The sequence below is a fragment of the Opisthorchis viverrini genome, assembly GCF_000715545.1.
Source record: "Opisthorchis viverrini unplaced genomic scaffold opera_v5_421, whole genome shotgun sequence".
NCBI classification, from domain to species: Eukaryota; Metazoa; Platyhelminthes; class Trematoda; order Opisthorchiida; family Opisthorchiidae; genus Opisthorchis; species Opisthorchis viverrini.
In genome coordinates this window covers 211,571-238,544 of record NW_008752082.1, presented here as the reverse complement: position 1 = coordinate 238,544, position 26,974 = coordinate 211,571, and the positions used below count along the sequence as shown (strand labels likewise).

The 26,974-nt window shown below is 41.1% G+C and overlaps 1 protein-coding gene across 1 annotated transcript in view; it reads left to right on the top strand.

The window, feature by feature from the left end:
• Positions 1–26,974, top strand: part of T265_10923 (hypothetical protein) — a gene marked incomplete at both ends in the record, with an annotated part of 56,502 nt that overhangs the window by 17,423 nt on the left and 12,105 nt on the right. The gene's annotated exons all lie outside the window — the stretch shown is intronic.

Genomic DNA, 26,974 nt, shown 5'->3' with positions numbered 1-26,974 from the left:
ACTCTATCTTACACACCTTATATGTGACTACTTTATCAGTAAACACCAAATTCACATTGTCCGCTCAACAGCTGGCATAAAAAGTCAGCCAGGTTGCCCCATGGTTTTTTCGTAACATCCAAGAGACAACCTCAACATTTTCACCAAAGGACAGCGACAATCGTCGGTGACGTTTACGAATAACGTGCCTGTTTCTCTCGTGGTTATCAATCAGTTCCTTGAGCCTGGGGATCTGATAGCAAACGTTTCGTAAACATTTGTATAGATATCATTAAAGTTCGGTTCTTGGTAATTCCTGATCACGTTCCATGAACCATGCTGCGCCCACTGAGGAGTGCCACTGTGCGCAACGCCGCTTACGGTTGAGGCAATATGTTATTAATGCATCCACAGTTTAGCACCTCTGCTCCCATGCGACCAAGGACTGCGCTTCCGAACTCTTATGCTCTGCTACAGTGTGTTTATGTGACTTCTCTTTGACTTTCAGTACGACCAGAATCCTATTCGCTTATGCAAACTTTGCCATCCGACCGGTGAAAGCTAGGCAGCCAAACTTTAGATTTAAAAAACCTCAAGCAAAGCCAAATGAGCTTATGTTTTAAGTGCCCTCTCACGTAGTCCGTGTGTACGTCTCATCAGTTGCGCTGGTGGTCACGCACGATTGTCCCGCTCAGTCATCTCTTGTCCTGTCAAAATGGCAGAAAACGCAGCTGGGTCAACAAAATGGTGTTCACAGGAATTTCGGCAATCGCTTAAGCAAGATAGTTTGTAAATTCTATTCAGTTATCATAAGATTCCATTCCACCAGTCGCATTGTGAATCGGAGATATACTCGTATCTTGAGGCAGAGAGTGAGACTTATTTGGGAAACCAAAGGTAAAGGTAGCAGTATCCATTGAGGTTGGAGCAGTTTGAATTCGTCCTGCCAAAAATAGCAAACAAAGAATGGCACGTAATTGCGGAAATAGCATGCGTGCTAAGAAGGGAGTGGTCAGTAGATGCTGGTTTATGTGCAGCAATTTAAAAGACGGGGATTAGGAAAGATTTTGTATAACGAGGGGAGAGCATGCCGTTTACATCAAACCATACTTTCTCGACATCATGCCCCGAGGTGAGTACGCCAATCGCACTACGTAGGTGTTTGATCCCATCCGTTTCCAAGCGAGCAATAGGTCGTAGGTAGTTATGGATACTTATCACCTCGTAAAGACACTCAGTTCCCTTTCAAAAACGCTTCCTTACCATTATTGGCGTGTTTTTGTTCATCATGAATAGCTAAGGGCATTTTCTAACCAAAAGTACTTTTGCGCTTCAATGGACGGAGCTGACAAGAGAAGAGGCAATTTCAGGCTACCATAAAGTATATTTTTTTCAGGAAACGATAACTTCTCGATAACGCCTAATCCACTGAGCTTTTCCACTTTCCAGGAAAACATTCTATATCACCGCTTTGTTGAAGACTATCGTAATAACACGAATCTCTTGGAAACCGATCCTAAGCATCCATTGTGTTCTTGTGTTAGGCGATATTATCGCCTCCACGCAAATATGGATGACTTTGCAGGCATTTGATTCCTTTCCAGAAACAAAAGTTTCCTCAGAAAAGAAGTCCTCTGGAGGACAATGAAGAAACAAGTTCGTTTTCTGGAAAGCTTCCCACTATTGATCCAGAATTAAGACGACGACCTCTACAGACTACTTCTGTTGTCGACATCCCGTAAAAAATCGTTTCTCTCATGCATCTTTATCCTGTCACGGATCTGTCACCAAGATCCTTCTTACCATATGGGAGGATTTTTATCCTACTTAGGTAGCATGTCACTCCCGAAGGTTCCAAACGAGTTCTGCAAGTTGGGACCAGTTGTTCTCACCAGTCGGCTGGTAGCTTTCAAGACCACACCGCCGAATAGGGTTATGAGTTACAGCCCTCCACGAGTGGCGAATAGTCAACTTGATGCTCAGTTTGACTACATGCTCCACTTCTGCATTATCTGTCCACACAAAGTTCCCGCGCACTTCATTAATATGATTGTCCAGAAAAACTGAGGGCAACCTGATAACTGATTCGTCGAGAATAAGGTCGTAATCCCAAACTGTTAGCCTACTCTGTTTATAAATTTTTCATTAGACCACACGGGAAGGAGAAAAGGTATGCTGATAATGAATCGAACGTGTTCGTAGATAGTTTCAAAACAAAATCTGGTAGTTTAGTAATTCTTCTATTTCATCAAAGGCAATTTTGATACTTGAGGCACACCATAGCGGGTCTGGCCCATGCTTCAGCGAATTATTCCAACCGTCTCAATGTGCTCTCTCCTATCGTTGTACCTAGCTACTCGCTTGCGTTTTATGTTCATTCAATACAATTCAGCGCTGAGTTAAAAATAGTCGCCGCCATTACTGGGCTTAGATATAACGAAATTCTGGCTAGCTTAGCTAACAAAATTCGCCGGCGAGAGTGAAGTATCTCAATTAGATGGTCATGTAGAACGCCTGGAAAAGACAACGTCACAAATTTACGACCATTACTAAGACCAACCAAGATCCGTGAATTCCGCTGTTCAGTAGAGCTGACTAGAGTTTTTAGACGGCCGAATTTGCAGTCTAAATGGATCTACATAAAAAGATTTCAGTTCAAAGTTTCTTACTAGTATGTACCACTATCTATGTTCACATCCTTTATTGGCAACTCGTATGGAAAATTTTCAATGCCTAACCTATTGGCATGTGCCTAACGCAGAATACCAATTGACATACATCCAGCACGACTAAGCCCCTGGTGCATCGCAAATTATTCGAATTACTGTCACGTATCACATGTTTCATTTCTCGTTTGATTCCCAATCTTCAATTTGCTTTATTAACTTGATTCTCAAAGGATGTCAGCACTCTTCACAAGGTAAACTTTATTCGACCGTAAACTCCTACTTTTTGTCTTCAACATCAAATATGGCTATCATCACTTTCACAAAACATAGCAAGTATTTTCCTGAGTTTGAAGTGCAACCTACAGTCAGCTTTTTGCTAAGAAAAACGTTTTTTCCAGCTTTCAGACACGCGCGACATTTTTCATCCCTACATAAGTATTTCAGTCAAGAATGAATACCTGACTCGATTTGTATGACATGTGTTAGTTCAACATCTTCACCAAATTTATTTCATTTACATGTATATGTGACACCCGAATTTATCGGTGATCAAAACTTTGGCTTATGGATGTTTGCTTACCTATCAAACACTGAGGCATTGACACTGACGTAATTTTTCCAGACGAACTAGGACCTATCATGAACAACTCATATTCTCTGATTCTGGATTTCGACACACTACACTGCTTTGCCGTACCGCGGTTACTGACTCCCCATATATGTCTACCTGTTCTGGTCAGTTTACTTCCAGGTTCAGTGCAACATATTGGCCGAACTTATTACCAAAATACTTGCCAACTACCAAGGATTGGCTCTAAATTTATTCCTCCTATTTCGATAAACCGTCCTGCGCGTTTTAAAGTTAACGTTCTGTCATTTCCGGCCACCATCTCAGTACCACTTTGCGCATGAAATGTTGACGCTTAAAGACGATCAACATACTGTCAGTCTCCCAGAGGCAAAGGTTGGAGAAGTTGACGAATATCCACCTAGGGTTAAACAGTGCCTTTGAATCCTTATGGATTCTCACCTTAAAAAAATTGTATGACGTAATACTCCAGGACTACCCAGAGAGAGTTGTGAAGGGCTGGATTCATTCTAACAAACTTTACAATACAGCATTAGCGTACAACGTAAAACTGTATAAAGGTCTTCAAGAAACCACAATCTACTTTTTTTCTCGTCAGCCCTGGCAGAAAATATCAGGTCTTCGATGACAGACCTCAAAAGGTAATCGTGACAAATTATCTGAGATCAGATGCCATACCAAATCTTCTGGCGCATAATTGTTGCACGCTGCTTAAAGTAAACCCATCTGCTGTCAGACATTGAGTCTCTTTATCCGCTAATACAGCTTCAATCACTGTCCCTTCAATGATCATGTCTCTAACACGCCCCTCATGACCCAGCTTCAAACAGCATACAAATTCCATTCATTTATTTAGTGTATCCAATGATTTTGTTAGCTACCTTTTTCATAAACTGCCTGGCCGATTTCCTTCCAGAGTGCCCTTCAATTTACCAACGCTTTCTGGTGGGATATGCGAATACTTCCGGATTATATAATTTCTGCTTCGTTTGTGCACACTGCAATCTGAGTGTATCCGCGTACTAGAATCAACGTGCGGATAGAGATTAACATGTCGTGGAATTGGATGTTTTTAATCCATTATCCAAGTGCCGAAAGGTGACGCTTTGCTACTAGATCAAAAGTAGACGCAAGCCAGTTAGTGACCCTCGGAATATCCTGTTTAGTCCTGAGACTGGTACACTAGGTCAAAGTTTTGTTGTCTTACTTCTCTTCAGAAATTTTTTTTCGACAGACTGGTAAATTTACTACGAGCAATGTATCACTGCTGTGACCAATGCTTTGTCAGTCTGCAACCAATGTCCTTAATCTGAAATGAACGATTAAGAATGAACAGTGTTTTGGAAACTCCTTCTGTAGAGGTACCACTTCACAATAGTCTGAAACCCGGATCCGGATTTACTTTACTACTCCAACTTCGCCGATAGTATCTTGTGTACAATGGGTGACGCCGCATGTGATTTTCGCTGAGTCGTGCATGGTAACCGCTGATGGCGGGTGCAGATCGAGTTGGATGAGACTGACGGCTGAAGGCAAGAGGATAATTCTAATACTATCAGTATCACTAGATAACGCTCCACGATTGTCATAGCATGTGGCCAAAAATGAGCACTTTAAAATCATAGCGCACATGCTATATAACCAGGTGGCTCACTCAATTTCAAAAAGTTTTTCCTGGCACAAACCTACGACTAGCTAATACTAGCTATTTCCCAGGTATATGCGTACAACTGCATCCACATGAAGTCTTTTTGGGTGTTACAATACACTGAAAGGAAAACAAACGCAATGATAGCCCTAGTGACTCGTGCTTTCGCCTCACTGTCAAGTGTTGATTTTGTTCCCAGTGCACTACGGAGGGAGTCCTAGATTTCACAGCACGCATAGTACGATGTTCCATTTGGGTCCCTGAAGTCCTTTCCAAGTTCAAGGACAGTCCAAAGTTGATAGTTTTAAAACCACCTATATTAAGGCGAAAACAATATCCCACTGAACCAAAGACGGCAGCAAATCTTTCTCTCTCCATATAGACATATATATATATATATATCACTGAGAAGACGCTAGGAGTCATCCACAAGCAGTAGTGAATTTGGCCAGGAAATGCAGTGAACTCAAGAAACAACCATCCAACAGGTACTGGAGTTTTAGGCTACGATCGCCATAGAGAGACGCTTCCGTCAACATGGCTTTAAAAGCGGCCAGTGAAGGAACATATTGCTGCCTCACCCTTTTATCGACTACTGACTCATTTGGAGTGTGGATGCGGTTGAATAATTTGTCCGGATAATAAAGCATTCATAGGAACATCTTGACTAAACCAAAAGCCATATAATAAAGCAGCCGTCGATGCATTGGTTGCTTCTGCCCACCAAATAACTCTTCTTTTTGCGTTGCACTAAACGCTGTCAGTTGTGTAGCGACGGTTTAAAAATCTCAAATCTATCTACAGAAAGGCTTCTTTCGAAATGTCAGCGACTGACGAATTGAGCCATCACGTCATACGCTATGTGCTAGACTCCAGCGTCTCAAAAACTATTTGTCTTACGTAGAATTAACGCCTTTTATACAAAGGAATTATCGCTTTATTTCTCAAGTCCCTTGGAACGATACGTAACAAGTGAATAAATGAATAATACTTCATCTGTAACATCCCTTGTGGTCTTGCCTGCCATGCCATCAGAAGAAAGCTCGAGGGCTAAGATACTGCTAGGTTGCTCAAGCCTAGACAAGAGCGTTTCAGTTGCTGAGGTTAAGTTCGAATCACAGACCCTTCAGTCATCAAGTTAGCAACATAACCACTAAGATAACAAGTTAATAAGGCTCTTGTGCGGTGGTCATCCACCCGAGCTGAATAGATCTGTTAGAAAACCATTGTACATGACCGTTGTCTCATCATATATTTGGCCCGTAGCTATCAGTTGTTTATTCATTTTGTACGGTTTGATCAAATCGATCTTTATTGTATACTGGGACAGGTAATTTGCACAGCTGAAGCCCCTAATTCTAGCCGGTTGCGTAATTTTGAAAAGCAATGTTTCCAAGCTGCAAGTGTTTTGTGAAGATTTTTGAGCTTTTCATTGCCTTGTCAGCCAAAGATTATAATCTTTTGACCAGATGTTTATTTTGAGTTCGCCGAGAAGTTGTGTTTGACAAAGCTGATTAGCGTATGATTCAAGGCCGTGACTTGTTCAAGCCCGACACTTGTTTCGATTTTTTCCTTGCCTGTTAGCGCCTAAGGCCTTTATTCTTCGAAAATCGACCGCTATTTCTACTCGACAGGTTATTTTATAGAACCTGAGTCGTCACCGACAATTTTTTCTTGTCCACACACTCCCGTTTCCATTTTTGCTTTAGCTCAAACCAGACCATAGAAGTTTCATCAACATTTTTGTTTTCCGTACCAGAGTCTATTACTTTTATTTGAGAAGCAATTATCAACCAGAATCTAGATTAGAGACCCTTAAATTTCCCCGTTCGTTTCATCGTCCTCCATTTTTAGCAACCAACTGGAATGATAGACAGCGCTACAGTCCTCCACGAACGGCGCGTAGTCTGACACTAGCCACTGAGTGGCCCGCACTATTCAGGTACTTTTATCGCTTTTGCGACCAGTACGACTTGGAGAACTCTTTTTGTGCCATAATGGATAAGACATCCGTGACTACTTCACGGACGTATCAGAATGACAAGTGCTGCACGTCCGTACTGAAGTATCCGTATATTACTGAGATTTTCAGAGCTTTACTCATCCTCAGTAGTCGTCTGCGGTTGTCATTTGCTGATTTATCTTCGAGTAGACCTAAATACCTTCCTTGAGGTTTCTGAGTTCTTGTCTGTCAAAGCATGAACTTACCGAGCGGAAAGAGATTAGATTGAAAAAGCAGATCTATGCGGGTTCAACGAATGATCGGAGAATTTTTTCTTTTTCTCGTCCGAATGTGACAAGGTGAAAGTTTCCGCTACGTAATAGCATAATTCATCTGGTTGTCACGAATCGCAGGCTTTGTTTATTGAACTCTTCGGGGGGAAACTGACGCGTTATGTAGATGCACAAACAGTCGCTGTAAACAGATTTCATCCTGTGAGAACTATTGAGGAAATGTTTTGGAAGGGCATTTATTAATAAAGCATGCAAATAAATTCCTACCCGTGGCGCAACGTCAAGAAAATAAGTAAGCAATTCTGCTTTCAAATCTAATATTTGTCAATCAGAATCATCCAAATTGAAGGGTCTTGTAAGCAGGTTTTTTTACCATGTCCCTCAAGCCTCCCACTGACGTGACTTATGAGTGTGAATCACAGTATTTATTGTACCAAAGGTCATTCATTTTTCGATTCTTCACACGCGGCCTAGTAAGAAGCAAGTTATCCCGCGAGCTGTACTTATACATTTTATCCCAGGAACATTTACAAAGATTACATAATCTTAATCTTGATAACATTTTTACGAGAAATGTCAATATACCTAAAATTTTGAAGTTATGGAAGTCACAGAGATAAGGCCCGTCTATAGATGTTAGATTTTACATCTCTATCAAAGAATTCCTCACCATTTATACGTGCAAAGCCTCTCTTTGTTTGGTTCAACGAGAATTTAGATTTTAAATGCTTAGTAGCCTAAATCATCTTGTTTGAAAAACCTACCTAATAAAGGAAAAAGAGCTGCTGTAGAAACAAATCTGTAGCACCAACTGCTAGTTTCATTTCCAAAACAAAGCCAAAGCAGACCATACCGGTGCACACACTTCAGTCCGGTTTCAAGTAGTATCCATAAAGATTGCGCCAAGTTCTCAGAAGTCAACATGCGTCCAAGTAAGATTTCATTCGTGGTGTCAGTCTTCTGTCAATTTGGATGAGTCTGGAATGTCACAAAATCAGATAAGCCGGATTCTAGACTGTCATCCAAATGGTCATTGACAGCACCTGCCATTTACACCCGCGCCCAGTTACATTTTCATGAACCAGAACAATCAAAACACAGATAAAGAGTTGTAATCGACCTTTTCAGTTGCACAAAAACAAAGGAACAAGCTTTTGTTATCTCTGACTCGGTTATGCCAGCTTAGACTATGTCAACTAACAATGGCATAAGGTGACTAACCCATGTTCCCGTGAGATGTGAAATTCTTCATGGTGGTCGAAATTCCGGAACATTTGAACCATGCCCGATGCCACTAATCAAATGGAATCCCTGTGTTGGATATCCATCAATGTTCGCATTACAGTTAACTTATATCATGAAAAACATTCTTTTTAAGTGAAGAGATCTATTTGAACTTTACTTGGCTTAGGACACTCGCCAATCCAATAATAGTTGATTCAATCCCTTCTGATATCTATCAGGAGCAAGATCAAAATTATCCTCGTTGAATATTCATTGTCATGAATGTCACTCACATGCTAGCGTGAGGAAACATAATTTTATGTTTTTTTTACTTTCTCATCATCGTTCCACTCGCTGTGAGAAAACGGTGATTTTAAAACATTTCCTCCACCAAACCACCACAAAAATTTATTTTCGTGCGCCGTCACAACTGCTGTGATGAATAAATTAACACACTGCTTTTCACAGGACTCAACAGTCCATTAATCATCGACGATTTGTCTGTGTATATTTTGCTACATTTCAATCATACAAGGGAAAAATTGCACACAAGCATTTTCTATCAACATTCCGGACGGCCACACTTGGTGAGCGAGAACGTGCTGTAATTTTTTTCTCTAGTCAACACAACCACAACGTCTAACGCAGGAAATTCAAAATAAAAGTGTTTCCACAGAATAATGTGTCTAAAAATAGCAATATTATGTGTCATCATTATGTATTGTGTGGCAGATTTAAGTCGGAGCTGCATGTTCGGCGCCGTGCCAAGTACCGAGGGCGCAGGTAACTGTTTTTGACGCAAAAGTTGGTTTTCTTACTTGATTGTGATTGCTTTTCCCTTGGCTAATACATGTTTAGCTGATTCGCTGGGACGTTTTAATTAATTGGGCATTCAATATTCATATTTGCTTGGTGTTTGGTTTTGAACAGGTAAGTCACAGCTCTGGATTAAGTCTAAATCAGGCCCCATTCAGGCCGGTGGGATATTCCTCTTAAATACATTCTGCCTACAGCTTACGTATCCGACCAACACAGCAGTATATGAAGGATTACAGAAGCATAGGTTGGTCTTTTCCAAAAGACGGCCTTGTTTTTTGTTTAAGTAATGATATGATTTTTGGCTCAAGAACGTCATTTTTGTCCGTAGCAAAATTGAGCATTTCCTTCGGTTGGACGACATAATCAAGAGAAGTCTAGTGGCTGCATACAATATTGTTACTAATCTCTTTCGACTCAGCATTTGGTAGAAATTAATAATACACCCCAACTTAAACTTGCATTTCTTGACCCTGTTAATGTGACGACAAAAAAACGAGTTATCGGAAAACTCATCTTTTAACACGTGTCCTTGGCTTCTATAGGAATAGTTTACTTACTTTGGGTCAACAAATTCCGGTCGCTACTACATGTCCTGTAATTGTGGGAAACAAAACTCGCATGTGCTATGCGGTAGAAATTGAGCCTTCAAATTCACAGTATAACACTCAAACATCAAAATCAACATTATTTTTCGAAAACGTTTCGAAAGAGGGTAGAGATTTGCAGTTGTTCATAGAAACCATCTACCCCTTAAAGGCCGCTTGCGTAACAGCGTCCAATGCATTGGTTTCTCTTTAGTCTTCGCGAGTTCAAAGTGGGTTATTCTTTTGTTTGACAGCAAGGAAAATCCAGAAAAGGAGCCCATTCTAGCTTCTTTCGTGAAAACTCATTTGCAGTTTGCTGGCTCTATAATCAATTTAAAGGTGATAGGATATAACTAATGGAAGCCTTTGTGTTGTGTATTAATCCCTCTCTAGTTATGGATCACCGCACCCAAATATGGTTGCCCGTCTATCAGCAATTTGGCCCAGAGACAAGGCTATTCAGGGTATCTTTCGGACACAAAGAATTTTAATCTCCACAAGTTAATTGGAAAAAGAACTTTCTCAATATCAAATCTGAATACTTTACTGTCACCAGAACAGATTTGCGACAGCATGTACCGAACGAACACAGGGGTGGGATGGGCCAGGTTATGGTCATCCACGTGCCCATGAACTGATTGTCTATCGCTCGGTTTCCCACGCCGGTTGCATAGTTGTACAGCATAGATAAGAATGGGAAGGGATTCTCTGGTTTTCGTATTTTTGTGGCTTGCAGATTTGGATATAAGTTAATTCTTCGACTCTTGAGCTTTGTGGTTCGGCTGTAAATCGGTACATCAAAGGGAAATTTATGGCGGCCCGCTTCCTTTTTATCAATGTACCAGAGCCTACCGACCACAGAATTACTCCTTTTATATGCTGTCACTTTCTCACAAATAGCATACAGTTACCCTCCTAAAGAGCGGGGTATATGGTGGACGCCTTTGACATCATTAGTTGGTTGGATTGATTCCGCAGAATGATTTCGTATCAGTCTTTGTGGTTCTCCTTTTCTATAATGAATTAGAAGTGTCAGTCGCATAAATGCACGTTGTGCACTGTCTCCTGGCCTAAGCTTTGGCCTGTCAGCGCAAACTTATTTTATATTCAATGGGGACATTTGATTTACAGCATTAAAAAAACTAAAAAAAACTAAAAAACCTAAATAATGCTCAAAGAGTTGAAGCGTAAATATTATATAACGTGAATAATTAGCCACTGACTTTTTCGGACGTGCAAATCCAATCGTCCCACGGTTAACTGAGCTTATAACATCTATTCTCACTAGTTCATGTTTAACTTCATCAGCAGTTTTGAGAAATCCCAGGGCATTGCAATCGATTTTCAGAGCTACTTCTTCAAAATACACATTTCCTATCTGAACGCTTCAAGAACGATATTCGTCCTGCTGTTAAAGTCGATTTAAATTAGTCTCAAACTACTAGTCGGGTGTTCGTGGATTCGAATTACTTTCAGGACGAAATCTCGAATAAAATTCCGATAAATTATTACATTAAGGTGAGTGTACCTCTGAGCCAATTTTGCGGTACATCACGTTTGCATATGTCAAGCTGAGTAATGTTCTCGTTATACTGTTTCTCTTTGTTATTGGTGAGATATGAGTTCGCGGAAGGAGCAGGATTAAAGTTGCACACAGTACTCTAAAGTACAAACAGACTGAGTAGAAATTTGAATGGTTAAATTGCAGATAAATCTGTTTTTTCCGAGTGAGTGTTTAAAGCAGCATACACCCCTGTTTGTTTGAAGGACACTTTGGTCTAGGTATTTGGATCTACGAACCCATAATGGCTGCGGTAAGACCAGAGCAGAAATTAAAGAACCAGGGAAGTCATTTTTGAGATGGTTTCATAATTTTCATTGCCTAAAGTCTTCTACCTAGGAGTGACAGTTTCGAATAGAACGCGTGTAGTAATGAACGTGTTCCCTCCAAAGCACAATGCATCGGAAAACAGTTATTTACTGGAAGATTCCCTACGTAATTAATAAATATACCTAGTGTAACCTTCCACCTAACGTTTTCACCAAAGACTGACTGCAACTTTGTCACGCCCTCCAAGGTTTGACTTTGATTTAGATTCCTCGGGTTTAACACCAGTGTATGTTGGTCATCGCACCGCCCGACTACACGCATACATTTATCGTAAAGTCCCGGAAAACCCTGGAACAGTGCACTATTTTTCTTCAAAATTGTGCCGCGTAGCAGCGGCATTAAATTACCCCGGAAACAGTGGTTCGAAATGAGTCGATAAAAAATTGCTGCTCAAATATTTTGCTAAAATATCATTAAAGAGAAAAAACAACTTCAGGCCAAAATTAATTAGCCAACCAACAAATAAACTAACTAACAAAGTTTATAACTGGCTGACCTTTGCTTACAATTCCTGGTGGGAGGTGAATTGTGGTGCCCTTGTGCTAGTGGGTGAGGATAGCTTTTATAGGTTTGATGCCATATTAGTTTCTCGTCCTGTTCACAAATGACGTAACTAGCAAAACCAAGTTGGTAAGAATGTAAACTACGCAGTAAATATGGTTGGTTTGATAAGATTAACATGTTAGACAAAATCCGTTAGGTCCGGATTCGTGTAATTAAGAGCACGCACTTTTGCCTTTACAACGCAAATTTATACAATCTGTGATAATCTTCAATCAGGGCTAAGGCAAACATGAATACACACCTTTATCTGCAAGTTTAAAACGACAGTTGGTATGCGTTTTTAAAGCAACGTTTTTAAAGTTAACAAAGTAAGCAGAACAGACATTCCCACAGCAGGATACATTCAGTCATATGACCATAATATTGAAACACCACTTCCGCACCCAAACCATTTTGACATAGTTACTCTGCTACACAACACTAAAATACCTAGGACAAACAAGCAAAGGACGCGTGCTGCAAAGATGGAATAGTTGCAACAATATATATGGATTTCGACTGCATCCAGTAGCTCCTAGTTTTCTAGACAGGCTCAGCTGGAGGATGTGTTGGAATGTTTTTTCTGCACCGTAGACTGACATTCAGGTCTGCCCACTAGGTCCAAGCAAAATGGCACCAATCTGGCCTATATGCTTTTTCTTTAGGACAGTGTGATGAAACCAGTTAGTCTAGATATCACACATGGATGAAAGATCTATGTGTAACAATTTCCATAATTAGCTTCGGGCTCATGTGCAATGAGAATCACTCCATGGGTATCAGTGTGCAGGTTGTGTCTGACTAATTATAGTGTCCACATGTGATCGGATCAGATGACGCACAGAATAACCGAATATGAGTCTAGTCAGCCGACCCTAGCGCCATTTCGCGCAAAGGCATCTTGAGCGAAATTGGACAGCGCGTTGGATGAGTTAGGTTGTGCTACATTTGCCTGCCACAACGACCGCCACCGGATAATTAAACAAAATGTTTGTCCTAAAAGCACGGAATTACTCGCTTTCGTTGGGAACCATCTGTTACACAAGCTAATATTAAATCAACTCCTGGAAAACCACTTATACTGTGCTTATTGTGTGATGTTGTTGATAAGGGAAGTGATCAAAATCCGTTAACCTGGACTTACATGTTAGAATAATTGCTGGATAAGACTATCTACCTCGGTAATGTTTGTGATAGCTTAGTGACTATAATAACCCAAACGCACTGGATGGATTGACCATTGAATCGCTCGATCAAACTAAACTCTTAAGTTTCGAGTCCTCACAAGAGTGCTGCTGAGAATATCATCCCTAGACATTTTATGCGCAGTCATAAGTGTGAATTCGTCCAAGACCATGGTCCTAACTTCATTAAATTGTGGTCAAATACAAATAGTTTAGTTTTATTACCAGCATTAATCGCACCCCAACCAGACACACCACGAGAAAATGCACTTGGAAGTTCGAAGGCACCGGGATAAATGAAAGCCGAAACTCAATTCCTCAAGGCTCTGAAAGAGGAAATGGAAACAGCAAATAACTGAGCTAACTTTGCTAAAGTTCTTAGTTGCTGCAGCGAAGTCAAATATCTCCAATACATCCAGTGCTCAAAGTAGATGGATCACAACCCAGTAGAAACTGGTGTGCATTTCGAAAACCGACTGGTTCTTGACTGTTTATTATACCACTGTTTATGGTCTGTGAGCATCCTTATCCAGTCACTTTTGTTTTCCACATGATTCATGGTTTAGGCAGCCTATAATTGAGACTTGCGAGGTTTACAAAATTAGATGCTCTATTGAAATCTATTATTGTTAATAAAGGAGGCCACTTTTTACTATTGAAACAAACTTGGACATGCAACTCTTTGAGATTTAAAAATGTTTGGTAACGGCCATCGATACATCCAGGTGAAATACACATCGCTGTGCATCATAAATCACACCAACCTTCTTGTAATTTGTTTCTGGTGCTCTCATAAGTCTATCCATGGTGGCTCTTATGTCACGTTAATGCGTTCTGTCGACTTTCCTTCGTGAATGAGCTAAGCATTGTCGGATTTCGGTCTCTTAGAACCCTTGAATATGCACAAAAAGGTATTTTAAAGAAGATAATCACACACTGCCGGTCGTTCTCATCGATGGTTCACCTTATGTTTTAATCCCATACATCAACAAGCAATCTTAACTAAAATGTATCTGTCCCCCGCCAATCCTTAGTTATTAACAAGATTCGTAGAAAGCTCAAATTTCACAGCTATCGTTTATTTAGCACTAGCGGCGATTCCCGCACAAGGGCACATAGTTGGAAATGAACAGACAAATATTCGCCTCGTGATATTTGGCACGAAGCCAAAAGCCCAACAGGTGATGTGACCACATTCGTGTAATACTGTTTCGTTGTTGGATATGATCATGAAAATATCTGAACATGCTGCCTTACCTTCGGAAATGAAGCATTTTCCCATATAGTTGAGAAGCCATCCAGCTGCCGTTACTCAGATTGTTTCCGTTTCTCACGGAAATCTGAAGTTTGCCTCGTCCTCTGATAAATGTTGCTTTCGTGTGCATTGCAAATGTTTTCCACAGGTTAGTTAGACAGGTTAATTACTGAACTAGGTCAGAACTGCCAGTCGACTCTCTTAGCGTCCCAATCACTGGTCCGACTGCATAATACTGAACAAGGTTTCGACAGCTTAACCCCACATTGATAGCTCACAAGCAGATGCAAAATCTTTGTAAAAAAAACTCACACTAGAGGGTTGCGCCAAAATGATACCTAAGTAATATACGTAATCCCAGAGTGATTCATGCTATCTTGTTAGGTTTTTTGACCGACAGCATTGATGCCGGAAACTGAAAGTTCCGGATTAGAAGACCGGAATCCGTTAAGAGTCACAAGCCGTCGCAGATGTTAAGTCTTATTAGACATTTTGGTTGATACATGAATTAGTTAGTGATGATCGAGTTGTGTTAACGCCGGCTCAGATTCGAGGAGAATGATGTGAAATAAGGAATTTCATCACAGTTATTTTTTAAAGGTTTAACCGGTTGACGCACTCGACGGTGGGCTGTTACACCAAAGAAGTGATTCGGCGACCTTCTTGGGAGGAACATCGATTTACCATTTTCTGAAGGGCATTTTACACGGAGCTTGAGAACGCTCAATCGAGAATATTTAGTTGACGGATCCCATGTACGATGAGTCAAGCAAAACGGAGAGTTCCGTACTGAAAAGTTAGTAGAACTTGGCGCAACATTCCACAGTAAAAGCGGATGCTAGATGTTGGTATTTATAACTGTCGCAAGTGTTGTAAACTAACATTCGTTGAGATCTCGTAGAAAAAACGGACATGGGAAAACCCAGGCATATATATTCCGCTTTCATTTTGTAGAAAACCATCTCAGGTGTGTATCGACAAAGAAACGTAGTTGTTCAAACCAGTCAGCGATAGGCGGATAAATGATGCTCCCTCGATAACTGTCTCTTTCAAAGAGGGGGCAAATGCAAGAAAAAATCACCTCAGCTGGAATGAATCACCACACCTGAGATAATTCAAAATCCGTTGGAGAAAGACTGGTGAATAGTTATGCAGCAGAAATGTTGTAAGCGCAAGTTCAGATTTCACTCTGAGTCTTCAAACTGTCCGTTAACATAAATACATCAGGCTAGTTTGTATCAGACACTTAATGATCTGGCCTTTCTGGCAACTTCTTCGCGTGTCGTATTGTCGGTGTGAGTTTGTTGCCCCCTCCAAAGACCACAACACATCTGCCATATCGTGAAACGGAATTCTTTGAGGGTTACGAAAAATATGAAGAAGTTGCAGATGGAGTTCAATACGAGAAGAAAGTTTGAGAGCATATCAAGCTTGAATACAAGATCACTGTTACGGTCCAAAACCTTAAGAGTTTCCAGGACCGATATCACATAGCATGTTAGCTGGAAAGGTAGAAACACTACCACAATGGAAATAACCACATTTGTCGCTCTTCTTTGCCCATGTTGCCGTCGTTCCAATGCTTGCAGCTGCATTGACTGGCTTGCGGTCAAGTTTCTCAACACATATCTACCGGTATTTTCAGAGGAGGAACACCACGGTCTCAGTTGAGACAAAATAAGCACAGTGCTTATCAGAATGATGACCCATGGTAAAGCGCCCTGTAAAAAATAAAAACAGTGCGCATCAAACAGTATCCTTGTGTGTTCATCCAGAATAAAACTATGTGACCACATGACATATTGGTTGTTTGGCTCGCTAAGACAAAGCATTCCGACATAATCGGCACGTTTGATGTATACCAGCACAATTGCGATGCACAATATGAACAATGACGCCTTCATGAATTTCCGACGACTGCGCAAATTCCGTTGAAATCGTCTTGACCCGAATGGCCAGAGAATAACTTCTGCCCTGGCGAGGGTAATCAGGCACACACACCAGTTTCTGGTTAGGGCTCCTAAGTCAGCGATGTAGAAGAAAATGTTTTGCAACACAGGCATTAGTTCAATCACTATACGTGGACTGGTGTTCGTAATCATGGACTCTCCGATGACGATCAAAGTCATGAATATCAAAGAAGACGTGTTTAGTACACATTCACATAGACTGAGGAGCAACAAACTTAAGCTGACCGACGTTTTGTGACTTCTGGAAGATCGACTGAGGGTAGTAAAGTTATCCTTGCTTCCTGACTCAGCTGAAAACACTGTTTGTTGGGCACTGTAAACCTGCTGGCTGGTTTCGTGACCACAAAACACAAACAAAGCCAGCAAATTTAGCACGATTGCAACAGGATGTACAACGAAAAGTCCCACTATATTTTCGAGATGTAGTTGTGGGCCCGGTTGGTTATAAATGCTTTGGTTGGCATTTGGTGAACACAACCCCACATAGTTCACATGATGATACATTTGAAAAGCAAACACCAGTGTTTGATTCATCGCAAGATCTGTGGTCACCGTATTATGGTGGAACTCTCCCATGTACAGTGAACTGATCGAACGTGTTCACATTCTTTGTGCACTTATTTCAAGGTTCTCCAGCCAACCAAAATTCATTACTGGCAGAAATACGATTAGATACTTGCAGCCTACCAAATTATCCAAATTAAAACCCATTAAGCTGCTGACCAATGAAATAAAAGATCTGTTCAGCCCACAATTCCTTTACCTGTTTGCCTTTGGGTGAGATGAAAATTTTTCAGGTGAACATCTAAGGATAATGGCACACAGAATATGCATTCTGGCGTTAAAAGATTTGACAATCATAAATGAATGGTAAAATTCTACAGCTCTGTGATTTTTTCCCGGTAACCCAGGCCACGTGCATTGGACTATACTTCTAGCAACGTGACCTGGAAGAATTCCTTGGTGCGTATTGGCCTTGACTCGATTCTTTACAGTCTTACCTTCTCAGTGTGATCATGAATGTGGTTCACTTTACCCGTGCCAAATGAATTCATTTATGTCCAGAGTCTCCTAACAAATAATATCCAAAAATATTTATTGGCTTTCTAGCCTCCATCTGCAGCCCAGTGAGAACACAAGGTTCTAATCCATGGAAGCGTGTCATTATCGTGCCTCTCCAAATGGATACGGCAACCACAATTTCGGTTGTATAAATAGTGTACCTGTTGCTAGTTACTACGTATATTATATTAAGGTTAGGTAGGTGGATAGATGAGCAAATAGATGGACAGATAGATAGGGATTATATCACTCACGAATCACTCTAATGCAATTTTATACAGCTAACTGAAGTGGGTTATTACGCTTTGGTCTGGATTACTCTAATGGCAGATTATCACTCCCAGCAACCTCGCGATAGTCGGGTAACCAATGGTCCAATTTTTAGCGGGGTCTTAGCAGTATGGGATGTAGACAGGGCAGTACTCTACCTCAGTGGTCCTATACACCTAGCTTTTTTCTACCAGCTATTACCTTCTCAAGAACTTGGCTTGGTTTTGCTCATGTAACTATGGGAATCACTGACCACGTTGGACAGAACTTCATATGTTTAAAAATATTCATATTTGGACTTATTCTTCACCTACTAAACGCAAACGTTTATTGGAAATATATACTTTTTTCATACATTTCAAGCGTTCACGCCTCTCTGTGTAAGATGATGAAAGGATTAAAAAGCCCGAATTCAATATTTATGAATACGACATTTGAGATTCTACTCAAATATGTGGATGTATATTAGAAACCTGTGATAGTTCTGCGGAAGGTTGGTTCAAGTAGGATTTGACTAGATGTAAATAAGTGGAGATTCCAAGTCATGTCATTGGAGAGACTCACGTAGTCCGTGTTTTGTTTATCGTTTTTTGCTCTTCATAGCCGTTGCTAATTTAAGATGAGGCAGCATTCACCAGCCTGAGTGTGAGCCAACGATAGTGAAGCGGGCGAGCTCATTATATATCCCGCATAGGTAATGCATGTTGGTATAGACACAGTGTTGTGAATGAGTAGCTGGATCTAGTTCTGTAGCGCAATTTGTGGTTTCTCTATTAAGTCGGTGTTTTCTCACATGGGGCTTGAAAATAAGGACGAGGAAGATGATAAGTGGTGAACTATATTTATCAAATTGACCGTCGGTACAGATGTTATTTGTTGGGGTAAAAAAGCAAAGGCGGGTCTACGTAACTCCAAAACGCAGTGGAACATAACATCATCTATTTAGCAAATCGGCGCCTAACCGGAGTGACCTATGCCTGCAGATAGTTTAAGGCTGCTGCCTTTCGACCATTTATTGTTCACACTTACTCAGTGACGAAGATCACTATCGTTCAAAGTATAAGAAGTCCGAACGCACTGCTATCTAGATCTCGGTGCGGGAAAATGATAGTTTGTCGATGCCAGTTATACATCGAGCTTAGGAAACCCATCGCACTCCATAATCAGATGGTCATAGATTAATTCTTCGATGCACTTGTGTTCACAAATGATTTTATTGCAGCTGGAGTGTGAAAAATTGACATCTATGATGTCAAAGAGTGCTGATCACACAATCTATTGTGATCTGAACGTACGAAGAGAATTTTTACACGAAAATCAGATTTTGGAGTTGATTCGCAAGGTCCAGTGCAAAACGTTTATTAAATTATCTTTACCACCTACCACAGAGTTATGGATGCGAAGCATCCTGCGAATATCGAGCACAGAGGACTACATCCGGTTGCCATACCAGCAAAGAGGATCACCAATAAAAAATGTTCAATCGTGTTTGGGTGCTGCCTGAAAATTAAATAGCGTGTGGTCCAGTTACACACGCCCAGAGAATATCATACAGCACTACACAATTTAGTAAATTGCATTTCTAAGCACAAAAATGAGTGGCACGCACCAATCAGACCACCAACACATTGAATCCGCTCATGAAGGAACGAGCTGAAATTAAAAATAAACCAAGGGGAAACAGCTGTGAGGCGCAGAAATTTTACATTCATACCCACATTCAGGAATACCAGCTCCCCAAAGCCATACTGCGTGAAATGTGGTTCCTGAACTGCCAAATTCATCTCATTAGAGAAGAAAATCATAAAAACAAGGCTCTGGACCAGTTACCTGAAATTGCAGGTTGACTAATATTAATATTATCATTTATTTCTGAACAGCCTGGCCGCAAACATAAATAGTGAATGCAAGCGACGAATTCGAAAGGGCAACAGGAGAATATGCGTCTAAAGACCAACAACCGAAGAAAAGACAATGTTGAATGTTCTTCAAGGCACGGTAAGGGCTAGCACAATCAAGAGTCGCACATCAGGCGCAGTGTCCGTCATACTGTGTATGGTGTGAGATTAAATAGCAAAAATGTATATTCAACCCCACGTACGCAGAGAGCCCACAATGGCAAGCAAACACAAGTCACTGACTGTGGCCGTAGGAAACCCAGTCGAATAACAGCCTTGGCAGATTGAGGAAAGCAGATCCCTCGATATCCATAGTTATGCTACGCTATACACCCATACGTTCACGACATGACTCCCTTTGGTTTGAACTTTAGTGTAAAAAGGTAGCGTAGAGGCACGGTTAGAGTGATTTCAATGTGTATCGCAAACAGAACAAAACAGCATACACTAACCTATTGGTGACCGAGATTCCGGTAACTTCCGTTTCGCTGCACTACTAAAACGCATCCTGCCGTCTGGCATCAAAGGTAAATGCACCGGACTTTCTCTTCGCCCGATTAGACTATTCATCATCGCGCAGGTGTGGTCTGTTCGCAGTTCCCATTTTCTTGGTGACGCGTTGACCAAAAGAAGAGGGAGAAAACTAGGGAAATGCGGATGAACGTTGAGAACTCGGTCAATTTGACACAAAATTCCATAGTTTCTTTGACAGAAGTGTAACGGAGAATTTATTGTGTCTGTCCGACAGAACTTACGAGACCCACGTCCATGAAATCCTTCATACAGAACGCACGTTTATTACAAGCATCCTGATCCGGAATAACTAATCTAGTGCACGCCGTACGCCAATATTTGGGTTGGCATGGTTAAATAGAACTCAGAATGCACATTTAGTTACCCAGAATTCTGTCTATCGATAGTTGTCAACACTAACAAACGCCTAAAAAATTTGCTCCGTAAAACAATTTTGAACTCTGAAGAATACAACCATTGGACTAACCACGGCCATCCAAAAAGAAATTTAGGGCATTTTTGGTCTTCATTACGAGTATGGCGCGACTTATCCTAGTGATTTCTGACGCTCAAACAAGTAGATTTTTGTGAATTGGCTGGAGTGGGTGGAAAAAGCATCGCTGTGATTGAAGCATACCACGGGAATTAGACACGCTTGCGAAGATGGCTTTCTAAAATATGGTGAAAATTCGAGTAAATGAGACGTGTATGTGCCCTACTCCGTTGACCTAGCACTTACTCACTCAGCCCTAATGCGGGAGTTACCACCAGATACATTGCCTATCGCACCTAAAATTTAAGGCTACATCTATCCAATAGCCTTTATTAAAACATTCAAATAGAAGGCAGCCCATTAAACAATGCAACTTAGTCTAGGCTCTGCCGCTCACTTGGAAGATCGCTAAACGTAGAACCATTGACATGATAAACATTTACACCGAATTCAGTGGAATGGAAGACTAAGCAGGAGGATAATCATACAGACAAGCGGAATATACCAATTTTCACATAAATTTGATTTTACGAATGGGTCACCCGAAATCCAGCTGAATATCTTGTTTATATTTTTAGGCAACTGAATATGCTGCAGCGGGCTGTCTCGTGTTTCAATTCGCATAATATTTGAGAAAGCGTGATACAGCGTATCGATGTAATGGGCCACTTATAAGGTTGCTCAAAATTTTTCCGACTGTGTCTACATAATAAGCTTTAAGAAGAGTGACACCTGTCTTTGGCTGTCCAAATATTGTAATCGAACTTATGAGTAGTTGGTGACGTCTAGACCATGGTTGAATGAAATCTGTCATTTGAGTGAAGTATCTGAATAATTACTCATGGTTGGCACAGTACCCAATGGATCAGATTGATCTTGAGGTCACTGAGAAGCGGCTACATTTCATTTAAGCATCTTCAGGGAACCAAAAGACCGAACTATTGTGAATGTTATTGTAACCCAAATAATTTGCAAACTATAAAAAGTTGAATGCGCATACCATGAAGGAAACCAACGCTGCTGTTGATTTTTTTCCTATAAGAGACCCAGTTTCCCGTCGTTTGACAGTGGCACTGTAGGTAACTGGAGAAAGGCAAATGCTAAACTCAAAACCGAATGTGTCCTATGCATTCTCAACAAATGGCAGTAAAAAACATAAGCGAGGGTAACCCTCTTCATAGCATTGGAGATTCGGCCTAGAAAGTACCGAAAAAAACAAGCCGGTTCATCTTTATCAGGTAATTATTTTCACTGCGCATCTAACGAAAACGAGGGAGCTTCGAACCCAATAGCCCCAGAACAGTAGCTTAAGCCCTGACCTGTCCAGCCAATGAGGACGGAAAATCTTCACAGTGTTTCCCACCTTTTCAGCTGACTAGCTTCATTCGCACGAATAACTCTTGATTGGACATTCCCAAATATTTTGACCCCATCAGCCTCCTATAAAATCTGAGAAGAATAATTCAGACAAACAATTAATCTTCTATCGGAGATTTCGTCCCTGGAGAAATCAGTCAACACGTGACCACGTGATGTGTCTTCCGTGGTCTAAGTATAAGTGGAACCATATGCTCTTGGGTGCGCAAAACTGATAAAAATGAAATATCTATACGATACTTGTGGGAATTTCAGTGTAGACTGGCATCACGTACAGCACGAAGTCTGCACTGAATATTCATTTCATATTGCTAGTTCCTCCTGATATCAGCCCGCCTAGTTCTGAGCATTTGATAACTAGTATGATAGACATCCTAATACTTACCTCTCACGTATGCCTTCTGGTTGATGCTTTCTTCGATTGAATCAGAAGTCTGTTTCAGTTTTAGCACCGCTCAGATGGATTGTTATTGGACCAAGTATCGTCGCTTTTAATTTTCCGACCATCAATTTTTTGTATTTTCCCTGCGACTCGTAAAATGCACTCGCTCTAAGATGCCCTATTTGAATCCTTGTAATTTTCTACTTAGGGTCTCTTAAATACCACGTGAGCACCGTAAACAATGCTGTACAGATTGTCCTTGCCTATTCAGTTAAGAAAGACATAGATTAACACCTGAACGCAACACGATATCCAAGTGATTCATAAACTCCTTGACCCTGGTGGGGCACAATTTTGAAAAATTAAAAAAACGTGGGTCTTAGTAAGGTTTAATAAATACAAAATTGATTCTCTGTGCTTACCACTGAGATGCTGAGAGGACTTACTAGTGAGAAGGATAAAACCATGCGCCGCGGAGTTGTTTATTAGAAATTACCAACTGAAGAGTTACAGATTATGGGACTATGTGCAACTTTTCTTTTTAAAGGTACGATCGTCCGCCTTATTCTTGAACACGACTTCTTGAACTTTCTTGGATATTCAATGACTATCAGGCAAACGTAAATGGATGCTACAAAGCACTTCCACGAATTCCGTAGTAAATCCCACCTTCTATTAGATCAAAGAGGATTTACGGGAAATCACATGCTACTCGCATGCCTCACCAGTAGTATCCACCGTTGCATTAGTATAATCATTGTTCACCTGCTTGGACCACCATGATAACGTTCCCAGCTGTTGACCAAACGAAGTTTCAAGGATAAAAATTTTATTAACTAAAATAAATTACATGTGGCGGAAGGATGAACAAATTAAAATAAACCAGCTAGTTTTGCTGGTGTGGTGCATCAATTCATCTCTAAATATTGAGGATTTTGTAATATGGAATACGGATTAAGTCAAGCTGCTGAACGCCGAGCACTAAACTAAATGGTAGCCCACCTCGATGAAACCATCCTTTCAGTATTTGAATGCTAAAACACAAACGTCCGAATTTAATGAAAGTCCATAACACTCGGTATGTAAGGACTATGTACGGTTGTCAACAGTTAGTACTTAGTTTTTGCTTTTTAATAGAACAACTTTTGGTGCTTACCAGAAAAGATGATGTTCCCGTAGATGCTGTGTTTACGTAACCTATGTTCTTTTGCATTTTGGAGAGCGTACGAGCATCTGTGTTTGTGCTCTGTTATACTATCCGTGCCACTCTGATATTGTCTGAAGTAGTCTAACCTGTCAAATAATAGAAGGCAGTGCCACTTCTTTAGATAACGAAAAAACAAAGCTTACTTAATTGACAAACCCTCCAAGATCTGACAACCGGTTTGTGCTCCCGGACATCCCTCGCCCAGGTGCACACACACTGTTAAGTTTTTTTTCTGCAGTGTGCATGTCTACGTATGCTGACGGTAGATCAGTAAATGCCCGATACCTGAAGGGTACTATGGACAGCCAGCTCACGTTCTACGTAGCCGGTTGTGGACCTCTCAGATCGGAGTATTGTATCAAAGTTACCGTGCGGGTATAGGAATCGTCGCCTGGATCTGCCAGCATCCGGCTGCGGACTCCTCGCACAAAAAACAGTTCCTGATGGACGAGCTGTCTTCTATCCCATCTTACTTAAATCCTTGATGACGCTAGCTTTTCCTCCGACTAATGTGGTGGTTCACATACCCATTCTTGCGGTTAGATAATGAGCTATTATTGTTAGACTTGTAGATTCAAGTCAGACAGACGCCTTTTCTGGTCTGAGAGCATTTTCACAAATACCCACTATACTTGTTGAGTTTCAGTTATTCATTTATTTGACGGCTGAATTCATCCGGATCCACCAAACACTCACCTCGTCGATCTATAGCTCATCAAATCATCACTTGGTTGCATTTCGACACATCAGTCTGACATCAAAAGAATTCAGGATCAAAGTTTTTGAACACTTGCGAACAAGGCACTTTCGACACTTGCGCACGTCTCTCAGTTGGAAGTATTCGCGCTAAGGGGAGTTACTTCAGGGTAGGACGACAAACACATTTGGGGAATATGGCCATATCATCCGCTAATCAGGATGTTTAAAAACATTAATGATGGTGTCGATGTTTCCGAATTCGGATCAGAATTTATCAGGTGACGCAATTTTAACTTGACTGTTTAAAGCCAGGGAAACTCGATGTACTATCCTACCCATGTCTGCAGCTCACGTGAGCCCTCAGTACCAATACGTTGTATCTAAAGTCCGCTGTACGAAATAATTCCCCAGGCGCACAAACCCCAGGTAGCCTGGAATCAGAAAACCCAGATAATTATCTGTTCACCTTTTTCAGTCTTGATCAACTGGTATTAAATTTGACCCAATTTCATTTTTTAGTGGACTACCCCCACATATCAGTTTATTAGCTATGCCTTTCGAATGAACTTTGATCAAAAGAGAGGTCATCACAGTGAGTGCACAGACGATCCTCGTGATCGCTGTAGGCATGCAGATTCGCTGTCAGTCGTTTTAGGAACAGTGGCATATTAAAATAGTATGATGTGCACACGCGCAATTGCAGACAAACACACTGGAAGCAGCGCGTGCACGCAAAATATGGACGCGTTTTGTGCGGACTGAATAAGGACGTCGATTAGTAAGCCGCAGAATTTAAGAACAAACGTAATCCAGGTGTTGTAGTTCCAAATAACCAGTGGGTGTTTTCGCTTGCACCTAGAATTGCTGACCACTTTAGGTGGTGGTTAGTCTTTGGGAGTGCAATGACACTCATGTGCTACACAAATCGGCCCCTCGTCGTTCTGGTTCGTCTTCGGAAGTTGATATTAGTTTCTGGTAAAAGTTTAAGCTACTCTACTCTTCCGAAACTGATATCCATACCGAAGTACTAGTAAGGAGCGGACCAAATTTTGGTCGAGATTAGTAGGTATGATGACCTTGGTAGGACTGCAGAAAATTTACCAAAATCAGCAACTTAGCGAATCCTCATTAATCTTTCTGTAATTTTCTGGAGAATCGTTGATAATTTTACTGAAAAAGAACACTGAAGTTTGACTTCAATAGCTCAAACGCACATGGGAATAGCCTGATCTTCGCTTCAGGGAATATTGAGCTAAGCAACAACTTGAATGCTTGATGAACTGGAACTCAACAAAGTCGAGGTAGATGAGTTGAAGTTTTTAGAATCGAATTAGGTATACTGCATGGAAAATTCTGCGTGTATTAATAACCTGCTGCAAAAAGTTCAACGCCCAAGTTGTTTAACGACCCATCACAGAATTCACTGAACCAAGGAATGTAAAGACATTCCGTCAGCACATGAAAAGAACATGTTGTAACACTCAGTTGTGGGGTGAAACAAACCCTAGCAGAGTAGTCGGCCAGTTAAAAGTGGGGAGTGTTCCCATGAGCGTCCATGATTGAACAAAATATGCAGACAGTAGGATATGCAATACACTGGTCAAACTGAAACTTCTCATCGACGTCAGCGGTTCATACACAGTGTTCCGGTATGGTTGCAATAACGTTCTGTGACTTGGATTACCATACATGCTTGCGCCCCACAGGGATTATTCCTATTCTGCGTAAGGTTGTACACGATTGACACATCCCAAGCCGTAAATGAGAGAAATGCCCTAAAAACTGTGACAGAAAGATAAGCACATATTTAACTCCCGCTTATTTGCGCCCAGCAAAACATTCTGCTCGGAGGTGGTGTCTAGAATTCTTATATTTCTATGTACACGTTGTAATGAAGTTCCATCGCAATCATGTGTCTGCAGTTTTGACAGCCTAATCAAATATGTCCCAGTTTTTTTCCGAGCAGTCGACTGGGTAACTTGTGTGATCCATTGCTGACATAACTATGTCTGTTTTCCGCCTGTCAAAATGACAAAATCTCCTCATAGATGGACGCGAAAGGCATCGAAACCCGTCTGTTTCTGTTCAATCTGTCCGCACTGATAAGCATAATCACGGTACAGCGAGCACGGGGAAGATGACCTGGCCAAGAATTTTTGACGGCAAACTGGGCATCAAAAGAGTGGTTTGGGGCGCAAACCTGAGACTTCCAAAATAATGAACATTCATCACCTGCTGGCATTTTTGGAAATCTCCATGAACCAGTCATCGAAGTAGGGATATCTTGCTGAGCCGGAAAAATAGATTCAGTTGAGCCTTATGGGGCGAACACACTCCCCACTCTTCATTAGTGCTAGATATGACATAGCATTTCCGCCATCCATTCCACATCGTGGGCCTGTAAGAAAACTGGTTCCTGTTGCAGACACGCAAGCACGATGTAGTATGTTCACCAAAGTTTATGAAAACCGACAATTATTGGA